The 14,032-nt window shown below is 49.1% G+C and overlaps 1 pseudogene; it reads right to left on the bottom strand.

Moving 5' to 3' along the window:
• Nucleotides 1-1,915: 1,915 nt before the first annotated feature.
• LOC138447944 (G1/S-specific cyclin-D1 pseudogene) lies at nucleotides 1,916-2,809 on the bottom strand (annotated as a pseudogene).
• Between the last annotated feature and the right edge of the window lie 11,223 nt (nucleotides 2,810-14,032).

Here is a 14,032-nt window from a genome sequence, read left to right as displayed (position 1 = left end):
TAATGAGAATTAAGCAGCATTTTACAATAATATGGGAATGAAAGTGCAAGCTGAATAATACCAATTATCAGTCACAGATGAATATGCAATTATTGATCTTAAGCTCCTAGGAATCGTAGATGGAGATACGATTGAATCATACCCAGGACCACGCCGCTCAATGTGCCCGGCACCCCTCGGGAAGGGGGGGGGACCTGCCTAGCCCCCAAAGGCATGCACCAGAGCGGGGATGTGATGCTAGGAGTCTCGCCCCTCTAGTGCACGACTGGTAATCCAGGCGCTGTTTCTCTCCGTGCGCGCGTCTCACGAACAGCCCAGGAAGAGTCCCTCCCTAACTGGCCCAGGTAAAGTTCTCTTATTAGGGGCTGCACGTCAATCACTATGACGTACTAGCTCTTTGAGAATCTTCTAGGCTCACCCTTCCAGGAAGCAAAACATGTTTTTCACTGGAAAGTTACTGTCAGTCTTGGCTCTCAGGCTCAGTGCACGTTGATGTGGGAAGCGCCTTTCTACATTCCTGTGTTATCAGTGCATCTGACTTCGCAGAGCACAGAAGAGACTGGTTGTGCCTGACTCCTACAAGCTGCGCAGGTATTCATGCAAAACTAAATGTTTATGTCTTGAAGGGCCTTCGCAGTTAACCCCTCGCAAGCATGGTGGCTCACTCAGATCGAGAGGCCTGGCTGGTTCAGCATTTTCCTCCACACTTCGAATAAGCTCTAAATACACGCAAGATAGCCCAGTGGGTTAATGCAAGTGCAGGTTACTGCAAGCGCCTAGAGGCTTTTCATGACACTCATTTTCAGACATTACGTGTGCAAAGCTATAGACATCCCGTGGTCAGTTCATCATCTCATCATGCTAACTCTGCACAATTATTCTACGTGTCAAGACATTGGGCCTCATTGCAACTCTGGCAGTAGCCGTGCCGTTAAAAACTACATTAAAAACGGCACGGCTGCCGCCGGAGTTGCATTTGTTCTGGCACCCATGAATGGGCAAGAACCGGGTCATGCCGAATTAGGTGGATCCGGTACTTGCCCATTTTCGGGTGCCGGGATCAAGGGCCTCCTCATCCCCATTCTGCCCCATAGGACTGAATTGGGATGGGGACGTCGGATGCACCGGCACAACTCTGCATGTGCCGGTGCATCCGATGTGCTGTGCTCGCGGGTGCCGTGACACCTGCCAGGAAAAACCTGGTGGGTAAAACGGTTCCCGCGAGCAGAGCCCGTAGTATGGCGGTCCGGGAAGTACGGTACCGGCATGCTTATGGGTACCATACTTCGCAGACCGTCATGCTCGTAATGAGGGCCATTACATATTAATGTGCACTTGCATCAGTAGACATATCATAGGATCATGACAGCGACTGAATCAAAAATAGCGCAAGCGTGCTTCTGTGCGAAAGTTTAAGTTCAATGTTGAACCCACAAACAGTCTTCCTTTGCGAAAAGAGAAGTTCATGTCAGCCACTTTATTTATATATTGCATTTGTAATTTGTAGTTACTGTAAGGAAACATCTTGATCAAAGTCAGTAGAACCAGATCACATCTGTGATGATCTAATTATGAAAACCACGTAAAAAAGCTGTATTAAGGTCATGCCTTGAACTTTACTCGTTTAGCTAAAGCAAGCAGGTTTTATGCATTGTGTGCAGTAAATCCATTTAATTGTGCACCCTAGTAATTCCAGTTTTCATAAATGGCTTTTAGCATTTTACATTATAATGGCAGGTTACATTATAATAGCTTTGGCAGGTTATATTGTATGACTTTGGCAGGTTACATTGTATGAACTAATGAGCAAATAAAATCAATTTTCCACTAACTGCCCTTTTGAACATTAGTTCTACAATAAGAGTTTTAGACCATAGTTACGGAACAGTTTCATTTCACAAGTCCCTTTAAATGTTCAAATGTTCACATCTCGCACATCAGCTGGAGTGCAAGGTAGGCTATCTTTGTCGTCAGTACCTTTGTACTCAGAAACATTGTGTTGTTGTGCCTGGTGTAAACTGGATTCTAGCAGCAATTCAATTTTCTCCTGACAAGCCTGTAAACAATCTGGATCACACTTGAGGATTTGCGAAAGGAAGAGTGTGAGACACCGCTAGGAAAGGAAACTGTGGGTGTTGTCCAGGTGAAGGCCTTGAACAGCTGCAGCAGCTCTGCCTGGAGCAAGCATGGATGGAGGGTTTGAAATAAACCTGGTATCTGTAGCGCAGAGGGCTAGGAATGTCTGTGCGTGCTTGTGGATGATCTGTTTGGTGTACTCTGTCAGAGGTATTTTATAAAGAACATGTTCGATGAAGTCATGAGGGGTGACGGGGGCCAAGTACCATTTTAGTTTGTTCAATGCCAACAGCTACATTTGGACTAATTCATAGGGTCTGATAGAATTAGCTGTGTAAATGCAGAGCTTTTTCACAGTTAATGGCATGGTTTCTTTCATTTTTGATGCCAAAAACATGCAAGTGCCCCCCAGGAGTTGCAACTGGTTTTCTTTAAACTGTTCCAAGGACAAGAATCTGTCCAGATAAGTTATTGCCAAAGCGAACACTTCTTTTTCGCACCTCTGCTCTTCGCATACGTCCAGCATCCAGGTGGCCACATTCTTGCACATGTAGCACTGCACCTCTTTTTGCACGCACATGAAGTATGAGGCTTAGAAGGAGCAGCTCTGCTCAGCCTTCAGCATGGCTTGTAACACCCTGTCATTCAGGAGGTTGGTGTCTTAGTAGGCCCTATGGATGCTCTCCACCTCGCAGCGCAGTAGCAGGTTGTCATGATCACATCCAGGGTTCATAGTCTTGATTCAGTAGTTCAGGTCAGGCGGGATTCTTTGTGTAGATCAGTAGGTTTAAGGTGGGTGTTAGCCTGGCACACATGGCATTCTCGCAATTCACAGCATTAAATAAGCATAGACTTCCATAGGGATTCAATAGCTTTTCAATACCCATAAGATGGCCGCCCAGTGAGTCATGGACAAGTATCAGCAGAGATCTAGACAATTGACACTGAGGTCTACTTAAGCCCCGCCTCCGCATTAACACGCGCTTCGCGTTTGGTCCTCTGACAGTGGTGTAACGCTACCAGCGCTTCTGCTCACAGAACCTGTGAAATCAAAGAGAAAGTAATATTAACACTTTGAATAGCTCACAGAATATCTATTGACCACAGACAAGAATTACCTAACCAAAGTTTCTGTTGCTGCAGTCTTCCAGTAGAAGAATTTTCTTTCGTCACAATTTCCTCTTCAGTCATCAGTCTTCAGTCGCAGCCGCAGCATATTCTGAGATTTTTTCTCTGTATCCGAAGACCTGCAAAACGAAAGGTACCTTAGTTATAAAATGAACAGTACAGCGTTAAGAGTGAAGATAAATCCCATACGCATACGTACCTGAAGCTCCACAGAGTTTTTCCTCACAGTTGCCAAAGTCTTGTCAGTACGCAAAGCAATATTATCCACCATAGGGAATGCTTCTGTCCATTTGCTAAACATACATACTACAACTAAAACATATTTGAATCTCTGACATTGTGGCATTTCTATGTAATCCATTTGAGGGCATTCCAAAGGTAGTTCTGGGGGTCTGAAATGACCTCTGGGGGTAGGTGTACCCTTTCCTATAGTGTGTGTTAAGCAAGTAATACAATTTTGACATGTAGCTATAGCTGTCTTTTAAATGTTTGTATTATACCATACTTCTCCCAATAAGGCTATAATTGCATCTGCACCTATATGGGAGTGTCCATGTGCCATTGTGAGCATCATAGGCACATACTTGTTCGGTAACATCCATAATCTCTTATCAGATTTGTATACATAACAACCATCATCAAGGGTAGCATTGCTATTCTATTTCTCATTTTCTCTTTGGATGCATCTGCTTGTATTTGTCTGACACATTCGAGAGAATTATCAAATTCAGTAGTAACTGGTGGACTCACTGATACACAGATTAAAGTGGCAGGTGCTTGGGCAGTCAATTTAGCTGTTCTATCAGCAAAAGCATTACCTATTCTCCAGCATTGGATCTTTCATGGATGGATTCACATGCTGTGAATATTTCCCCGTCGTCAGGCTGGGAAACTTCAGTAACCTTAACTTAGCGTTTTTCTGTGGAAAACGTTGACACTTTAGTGTCCTATCAACATCCTTTTTGGTGCTTTAGGCCCCACCAATAGGACGTGTGGTATAAATATCCCCGCCCCGCGGCTTCCCTTCAGATTTCAACCGTCTCCAAACTGTTGGGATCACCTCATGTTTCTTCGTGTTTTGCACATGCATTCGGTATCGTGGGCTAGGATGTCGTCTGTAGCCCAGAAGAAGTCTCTTTTTCGGCCTTGTGCTACTTGTGGCTTGAGGAAGGTGTACGAAGGAGATGGCCATATGGACTGTCTTTACTGTCTCTACCCCCATCACTCAGCGGATACCTGCAAGATATGTCAGTGGTTTTCGCAGAAGACCCTGAAGGACCGTAATCGACGGCTCATCTGTTGGCTTAATGAGGGCACGTACCCGGATTCTAATGTGGGCTCGGTCTGAGGTAGCCTGTCTTCGGATTCAGCAGTGAAGTCTGCAGAACATCGCTGAGCGGCATCGGCAGAACCTCCAGCGAAAAAGCACCGAGCCGCGGTACCTGCGTCTGATAGGGGGAAAGGCAGTAACTCTCCATCGAGGCCGCAGCAGTCGAAGAGTGGTTCTTCAATGTCTGAGCAGGGTCGGTCGGACCATTCCAGGGGGTCTGGTAGAAGGCCTGAACAGTCAAATTGGACAAAGGCCTGGCAAAGCCGAACGGGTCTTTGTCGAAGCACTCATCGTCCACGGACCATCATAGGTCTTCGTCTGGCCGGGAATCCTCGAAGCACCGGTCCGGTTCTTCCAGAAAATCTGGCTTGCTGGTGAAATCAAGACCAGGGGACGTGGTTACGACGACGAGCTTGACAGTTGTGCTGCAGTCTGCGGTCCCTTCGTCGGCAATGGGGTCCTCAGTGCCGTCCACGACACTGACGGAAAATGGCCCGATGCTGTTGTCATCCATGCAGATGGAATCGGAAGGGAGTTTGTTATTGGGTGGGGCGTGGCAGGCCGGCGCCTTTGAGTCTGTCCTTCCTGAGTACATTTTGCAGCAGGATCTGGCTACATTTTCAGTGTCTTCTGAAGTGAGGAGGAACAGGAGCAGGTGTTTGACCCGTCGGCTCTGGGCTTACAGAGTGGGAGGCCTTCGACGTCGAGTGGAATGTGGGCTGGATCGCCCAGTTATTCACTGGTTAACCCGCTATCTCTGCTGTTGTTGCAGGTGCTGTTGACGCTTCAATCCTTGTTGGGACTGCTAGATGCAAGGTTGCCTCCGCCTCCGAGTCCGGCGGTGCCGGTGATCGGGGTGTTGCCTGGTGAGGCTCCTGCAAAGTCTCCTCCGGCGTGGTTGCCATTGCCGTTGCCGGTGGGGTTGGGCCTTCCATGTTCTCATCTGGAAGAAGGCGAGCTACCGGAATCGGAGCCTGAGAGTGTTCCACAGGACACCTTTTCTACTGTTTCATTGTTGACGATGAGGGATGACGCGTGGGACACTGACGGGGAGGAGGCGGAAGTGGAGCAGCCTTGTAGCCCTGTGCAGCCTTTGCCTCCGGACGATATTGGGGCCTTCCACACCATGATGTCAAAAGTTTGTCTGGCGTTTGGATTAGCACCTGAAGAGGAACGCAGAGACTGCTTCCTCTTCGACCATATGGGCAAGCGGAGGAAGGCAGTAATCTACGTGCTGATACTCGACCATGTGTGGCAGGAGGGCCTGCTTATGATGCGCCATCCGTTTTCAGAACCGGAAGTGAAGGGTCAGCTCGAATAGAAGTTCAAGGCTCCAGCGTCTACCCCTCGCTGTTTGGTGTCACAGCCCACGCCGGAGTCTGTGGTGTTGGCGCCTGACAGCCGGAAGGTCAGAAGCCAACATAAATGCGTTACGCCGCCAGACAGTGAGGCTAGGTGACAGGACGCTTTTGGAATGAAGGTCTTGAGGATCGGGGCTACGATGTTAAAGGCTGCAAATTCCTTGGCGATCATGGGCAGATATGATTGTGAAATGTGGCATCGGCTGGCTCTGCTTCTTGAAAATCTGCCGGAGCAACAACGAAAGGAAGGAATGCTGTTGGTGCGTGAGGGGGGAGGAGGCCTCCAACCACAGTATAACTATTGCTGTGGACCTGGCACAGTCAGTTTTTAAACAGATTAACAATGGGGTTGTGCTTCCGCGCCAGGCCTGGTTAAAGTGCACTGACTTTCGGCCGGAGGTGCAGCATAAAGTCATCGACTTGCCTTGTGAGGGCGAACACGTGTTCGGTGAAAAGATCGATTAAGCCCTAAAGGATATGAAGGAGGATACAGAAACTGCTAATTCTTTGGGTTCCTTGCAGAGTGGGCGCTCTTTTCAATCCTTTCGGCCTTTTAGGGGAGCCTCTGGGAATGCACGGTTTGCTTCCATCAGAGACCGTGGTTATGGGCGCTCCGGCTACTCCTCTCAAGGGTATAGGTGGTCAGTCTGCCTATTTTCACAGCCCCATGCAATGGAGGCACCGCAAGTTCCTGCGTTTTGTGGTAGGAGAGGAACACTATCAGTTTCGGGTCCTCCCATTTGGCCTGAAATCGTCCCCCAGGACGTTCACAAAGTGTCTGGCGCCGGTGGCGGCCTTCCTCTGGAGGGAAGGTCACCAAGTGTACCCCTACCTGGACGATTGGTTGGTGAGGGGGCTGTTGCCGGGAAGGGCATGAGAGTCTTTTGTGTTGACAATGCGGCTCTTGTAACGGCTGGGATTCACCATCAACTTCGAAAAGTCATTCTTGACACCGTCCAGGGAGTTGGTGTTTCTGAGGGTGCCGTTACTTACAGCAAAATTTGGTGAAGCCTTCCGACAAGCGTGTGCGGAAGTTGCGGGCCAAGGCAGGCGAGTGGAAGGAGGGCACAGCTGTATCGGTCCGAAGTTACATGTCGCTTTCGGGAGCTATGGTATTGTGTATCCCTCTTCTGCCCACTTGCCGCCTCTTCATGAGGCTGGTGCAAGAGTTCCTCGTGGACAGATGGCGCAGAGTTGAGGATTGTGGTCAGACAAGTTGGTGCTCAACAAAAGCCTGGTAGAAGCCCTTCGCTGGTGGGCATGCACGACCAATCTGGCGAGGGGAATGCCCTTGCTGGTGCCAGAGTTCCAGTTTACGATTGTGACGGATGCCTCCCAGCTGGGGCGGGGAGCCCACCTCGACGGCTCCCAGGTGCAGGGCCTGTGGTCTCGGGTAGAGGCTATGTTCCACACAATGTGCTCGAGTTGAGGACAGTGCACTGGGCCCTAAAGTCATTCTTCTGTGCATCCGTGGGTCGGTGGTGAGGGTGTTGTCAGACAATACAACCACAATGTTTTATTTAAGAATACAGGGGGACACACATTCCCCAGTCCTGTTGAAGGAGGCACAGGACGTTTGGCATTGGGCTCTAGTACAAGGAATCAGCACTGTCACTTTCCATCTGCCCGTAGGGCTGAATGTGCAAGCCGACGTGCTCAGCAGGGACTCCATCCAGCTGCACGAGTGGAGGCTGTCGTAGCAAAAGGTCTCAAGGATCTTCTGTCGATAGGGGCATCCTCCGTTGTATCTTTTTGCTACAAAGGAAAACAAGCAGTGTCTGGAGTTTGCATGTAGAGGGGCTCATCCAGAGTTTTTGGGGGATGCGTTTTCATTCCCGTGGACGGGCTCTTCGGGTATATGTTTCCCCCGTTTCCGCTCATTCGGCGGACCATCCAGTGGATTCGGAGGTACCAGTGCTGAGTGATTATAGTGGCTCAGTTTTGGCGCAGGCAGACGTGGTTCTCAAACCTCCTTCATGTGATGGTGGAAGAGCCGATTCGGTTGGGAGCGGCTCCGAATCTCCTGTCTCAGGACGAAGGCAGGGTGTGATATCACGATCCGGCTTTTCTCAGCCTGACGTAACGGCGTGGCTCCTGACCACTCTGATTTCGGGTATTTAGGACTCTCCCAAGAATGTTGACGGATTTTAGAGGTAGCGAGAGCTCCTTGCAGGAATGTCTCGTACGGGCATAAATGGACAAGATTCTGTGAATGGTGTAAGGGTCATGCAGGAGTTGATCCTTTGAACATTTCGAGTGGATTGTGTCCTCCAACGTATTCCTAATCTTAGATGTATTCCATCCAGCTTTGCTGTTCTTGGGAAATTTTTTCGGCAGAGGGCGCCGTGCGTCAATGTCGTCATGTCGATGGTCCCTCGAAGGCCTCCGTTGAGGGCGACGTCATCGGGTGTATAAGTAGCACGCGCGGTGCCCGTTGGCCTCAGTTCCGTTTTTCCGCAGTATACGTTGCTTCGGACATTCGCCGCGCCTCGAGTTCTGTGAAGATATAATATACAAAGAAGAAATATGTACTCGTCATCGACGCTGACCACGACCCCGAGATCGGGATTCAAAAAGTGCAAGTCGTGCGGCTCAAAAATGTCGATCACGGACCCACACCGTGAGTGTTTGTGGTGCCTCGGAGAAGGCCATGACATGGAGGCCTGTTCGAAGTGTCAGGCGATGACGGGGAAGGCCTTGCGGAAAGAAGAGGAAAGCTACAGGTAGGTCGAAAACTGATCGAAAAGCCTCTAGCGTCGAGTCGAGACCCCATGAGGAGAAATCTCCTCGACGCGAAAGGCATCGATATAGGTCCCGAAGCGATTCTCATCGTTCGTCGTCTTTGTCAAAAAAGTCAAAGAAACGACGCCACAGGTCTCCCTGCACCTCGTCGTCAGACGAGTCTCCGAAAAGGATGAAATGCCCCACGAAACATTTGTCTTCCGAAGAGTGGGAAGCATTCAGGGTCAAAATGATGGAGGTGTTTGAGAAGGCAAAGCCTCGGTCCGAGCCTTCTTTGGAAGCTGGCCGGGAGCGTCATCGCTCCGACACTCGCGCGCCCTTGAGCCCGGGTGATCAAAAAAGGAAGGATAGAGAACCTTCCAGGACGGCGTGCGAAAAAAGCGCGAGTTGAGTCGGCCGTTCGAGGTCACCGACGCCGTCCGAGACCTATCACACCTCGAAGGGAAAATCGTCAAAGACCGCCTCAATGCTCTCGAAGCAGACCCTGTCGACAACCACTATGTTGTGGACGCCCTCGACGCCTTTATCGACGTCGGTGCCAAAGGCTCCAGCCAAGCCAGGGAAGCCAGAAAAAGAGAAAGAGAAGGTTACAAAACATGTAATTTCCTCAGAGCCTGGTACTACACCTCTCCGTCCTCCTCTCCCAGAGAAGGTTTTCAAGCCTCTCCCTAGGAAGGAGTTTTTCAAATCCCTGACCTCAATTTTTGAGGAACAGGAGAGATCTGATGAGGAAAATGTACCTTTTGGGTTGGAATACGGCACCCCAAATGTCCCAGAATGCTTGATCTCAGAGGAAAGCAGAATGAGGGATTTGGTGGAGTCTGTACACAATGCAAGTGGCATTGACACATCTCCTGAGAATGACTTTGGTAGACCAGATCCAGGAGAGCATGCCAGTCCATCATACCGTCAGTTAATAACCAAGGTGGTAGATTACTTGGGATGGGCTAAACCACCAGCCCAATTCGTCCAAGATGATTTAACAGACATATTGGACCATGGTCCCACTGAAGACCCAGTACTACCTTTTTATGTAGCCTTGCAAAACAGGGTGGCCAAGAATTGGGAAACTCCGGATTCTATTCCTCCGGTAAATAAGTCCCTTGCATCAAAATACCGTCCAGCCAGTAGCGACCCCGGCTATCTGTCAAAACATCCAACTCCCGAGAGTCTGGTCATACAGGCAGCCACAGCTTCCAACAAACTTGCGTACCCGTCTATCCCTCCAGACAGAGACGATAAGCGTGTGGATGGTTGGGCACGGAAGGTATTTTCATCCGGGAGCATGGCATTCAAATCTGCCAACTCCAAATGTGCCTTGGCAAAATTATCGTACACTCTGTGGGAGTGCATTGCAATGGCGGCGGAGCACATCCCAAAAAGGGAAGAAAAGAAAGGTTTCCTAGCCATCGTTAGAGATGGAAAGGAGGCCATGCAGGAATCGCTTCAATCTGGATTGGACACTGCGGATAGTGTAAGCAGGTCCATGGGTACTAGCACGGTAATGCGCAGATTTGCGTGGTTACGGAAGTCGGGTTTTGCACCGGATGTACAGAACCGCCTTCTGAACATGCCTTTTGACGGGTCTCACCTTTTTGGCAACAAGGCTGACGAGAGCCTTGAGAGGTTGCAGACCTCAAAGGCAGCTGCCAAATCTTTAGGAGCTGCTATTAGGCAACCTCAGCCTTTTCGTTCGCAAGGGCAGTCATGGAGGGGACAATCCTATCGTTATTACACCTCATATGGAAAGGCGAGAGGAATGGCCAGTCAAAGGGGTCAGAAAAAGGCCACTCGCTGTGGACGAGGAAAACGTGCTAAGCCAGCTCCAGCTGCAGCCTCTCTGCCATCAGCGGCTGCAACATCCGCCACAAAACCACTTTGAGGACTTGCATCACAAAACACCTGTAGGAGGCAGGCTGTCACAGCATCTGCAAGAATGGCGAGCCATTACTTCAGATGTTTGGGCTCTAGAAATAATGGTCCAAGGCTACTGCCTTCCCTTTCTAAAGCAACCTCAAAGCAATCCACCAGGGAGACACCCGTTGAAGTCTTCAAACCCGCTCCTACAGCAGGAAGTTTTAACCGTGCTGGAGAAAGGTGCTATAGAACCGGTACCTGCAGCGGATAGGAACAAGGGATGGTACTCCCTGTATTTTTTGATCCCCAAAAAGGATGGAGGACTGAGACCCATCTTGGACTTAAGAAACTTGAACAAGTTCCTCAGGAAGGACAAGTTCAAGATGGTTACCCTTTCTCAGATCCTTCAGGCCCTTCAACTTCAGGACTAGTTGGTGTCATGGGACCTCCAGGATGCTTATTTTCATGTGCCGATTTATCTCAAACACAGAAAATACCTGAGGTTCGTAGTTGGCGACTCACATTATCAGTTTTGAGTCCTGCCATTCGGGTTGACCTCCGCCCCGAGGGTCTTTACCAAGTTAATGGTAGTGGTGGCAGCGCACCTCAGGAGAGGGGGGGATTCATATCTACCCCTACCTGGACGATTGGTTGATCAGAGCGCGTTCTGCCACTTCCTCCACAAACTGGGCTTCTCCCTCAATTTCAAGAAGTCACAGATGACACCTTCCCAACAGCTTCAGTATATAGGAGCTGCACTAGACACATCCTTGGGAAAGAGCTTGCCTCCCAAGGCGAGGGCTCAAGACATTCTTCAGATGGTTTCCAAATTCCAAAATGCCCAAAATCTCCAGGCCTACGACTTCTTAAGGTTGCTCGGCCTCATTGCATCCTGCATCTTGCTGGTGCCAGAGGCACGCTTGAGGATGAGATCCCTTCAATGGGCTCTAAAGACTCAGTGGTCCCAGTTCTCGGGTCAAATGACGGATCTTCTTCAGATTCCAAACAAGGTCAGACAAGATCTTCTATGGTGGACCTGTACAGAGAACATCCTAAAAGGAGAACCTTTTTTGGCAACCATGGCTCGAGATCACAGTAGTGACAGACGCCTCACTCCTGGGGTGGGGAGCTCATGCCAACGATTTGACAATCAACAGTCGTTGGTCTCCATCGGAGTCCAAACTGCACATCAACCTTTTAGAGCTGAGGGCAATCAGAGTAGCACCGAAGGCCTTCCTGCCATCTGTCAGGGGAAAGAATGTCCTGATAATGACGGACAACACAGTGACCATGCATTACCTAAACAAATGAGGGGGTGTGGGGTCACTACCTCTGTGCAGAGAGGCAATGCAGCTCTGGTATTGGGCGATTCAGGAGGGAATCTCTTTAACGGCAATTCATCTAGCCGGGGAAGAGAATATGACGGCAGATGCTCTGAGCAGGCAGAGCACGGTGTCCCACGAACGCGAACTGGCTCAGGAAGTCATTCAAGAGATCTTCGCCCTTTGGGGAACCCCTCAGGTAGACCGGTTTGCAACCAGTACCAACCGAAAATGCGAAAGGTATTGCTCAAGGGAATTTCCCCCGAGAGGAGCCCTGGGGGACGCATTCGTGGTGGAGTAGAATTTCCCACTATTGTACGCGTTCCCTCTGATTCCTGTCATTCCTCAGGTCATCAGGAGGCTGAGGTGCTTCGGGAACCGCATGATCCTAATTGCCCCGGATTGGGCCAGGAGAACATGGTACCCGGACCTTCTAGATATGTCCATCTGTCCTCCAATATGTCTTCCTCAGAGAGAACTGTCTCTCTCAAATGGAAGGTCAGGTTCTCCATCCAGAGGTCAAAACACTCAACCTTCATGCTTGTATCTGAAAGGCTGAGATACAGGGATTGGAACCTTCCAGATGATGTTATGGAGGTGTTGCTTTCGGCAAGAAGGCCAGCAACAAAAGTCTCTATACCGTTGCCGTTGGAAAAAGTTTTGCAACTGGTGCAGACAAAAGAATGTCAATCCTTTTCTATGTTCTATTCCGGAAGTACTATCTTTCCTTCTGACCCTAGCACATAGAGGTCTAAATATCGGAACAATAAAAGGTTACCTTGCGGCGCTTTCCATTTTCAAGCGCTCATCGGAAGAATGCTCCTACTTCAAAATTCCTTTGGTAACACAATTCTTAAAAGGTCTCACTAATGTGTTTCCTCCTCACCCATTTCAAATACCGATTTGGGATCTCAATTTAGTCCTAAAATTCTTAATGTGTGCTCCTTTTGAGCCTATGCACACGTGTCCATTAAGATTACTAACGTGGAAAACGGCCTTCTTAGTTGCTCTAACATCAGCAAGAAGAGTGAGCGAATTGCAGGCACTGTCTTCTGGGCCACCCTATACTGTGTTCCATAAGGACAGAGTTGTATTGAGGGTTAAACCATCATTTTTACCAAAAGTAATATCTGATTTTCATTTAAGTCAGAAAATTGTTTTACCCACATTCTATACTCCACCCCATCCTTCTAAGGAGGAGGAAAGATTACACAGACTGGATCCAAAAAGAGCTTTAAGCTTTTACATCTCTAGACTTTCCAGACTTAGAGTGGACAACCAGTTGTATATAGGCTACACAGGAAGGAAACTTGGTCAATCGGTAACAAAACAGACAATTTCACGCTGGATCGTACTTTGCATTTCAGAATGCTACAGACTAGCACAAAAAGACCCACCAGAAGGGTTAAGGGCTCATTCCACCAGAGGCATCGCCTCTTCCACGGCCCTTCAAAGAGGTGTTCCAATAAGGTCCATTTGCGAAGCAGCAACTTGGTCTTCACTACACACCTTCTCAAAATTCTATAGCCTGGATGCTTCCCAGTTTAGGGAGTTGACTTTTGGAAAAGCAGTGCTTTATTCCGCCATCTAAAGGCATTGGGGGGGAAACAATCTGACCCCTCCTCCAGAGAAAGTATGCAAAATACTGCTTTGGGAGTCTATCTAAGATGAGGAATACATTGGAGGACGCAATCCACTCGAAGAACAAGTTACTTAACAACTGGTAACGTTATTTCGATTGGATGTTCCTCCAACGTATTCCTCATCGCCCTCCCAACTTACCCCTCTGTAGATTTTTCCGGGTTATTGCCATCTCAAATCTCGCAAGGCTGATACCTGTCTGCCGGCACAATCTACACAGTACAAGATCACAGGCAAAAAAAGGGGGAAAAACAGAACTGAGGCCAACGGGCGCCGCGTGCGCTACTTATACACCCGATGACGGAGGCCTTCGAGGTACCATCGACTCGACGACATCGACGCACGGCTCCCTCTGCCGAAAAAACTTCTGAAGAGCAGCAAAGCTGGATGGAATACATCTAAGATGAGGAATACGTTGGAGGAACATCCAATCGAAAGAACCTTACCAGTTGGTAAGTAACTTGTTCTTCTCTGGCGCAGGTTCTTCCGTACCTATTGCACTTGGCGGAAGGGGGCCTGGCATTGTCATCCATGAAGGTGCATCTGGTGGCGATTTCTAGGTTCACGAGAAAACG

This window comes from Ambystoma mexicanum, chromosome 3q (assembly GCF_040938575.1).
Source record: "Ambystoma mexicanum isolate Mex_15411 chromosome 3q, UKY_AmexF1_1, whole genome shotgun sequence".
Classification (NCBI taxonomy): Eukaryota; Metazoa; Chordata; class Amphibia; order Caudata; family Ambystomatidae; genus Ambystoma; species Ambystoma mexicanum.
Note: the sequence above shows the minus strand (reverse complement) of the source record. Positions and strands in the feature narration are given on the sequence as shown.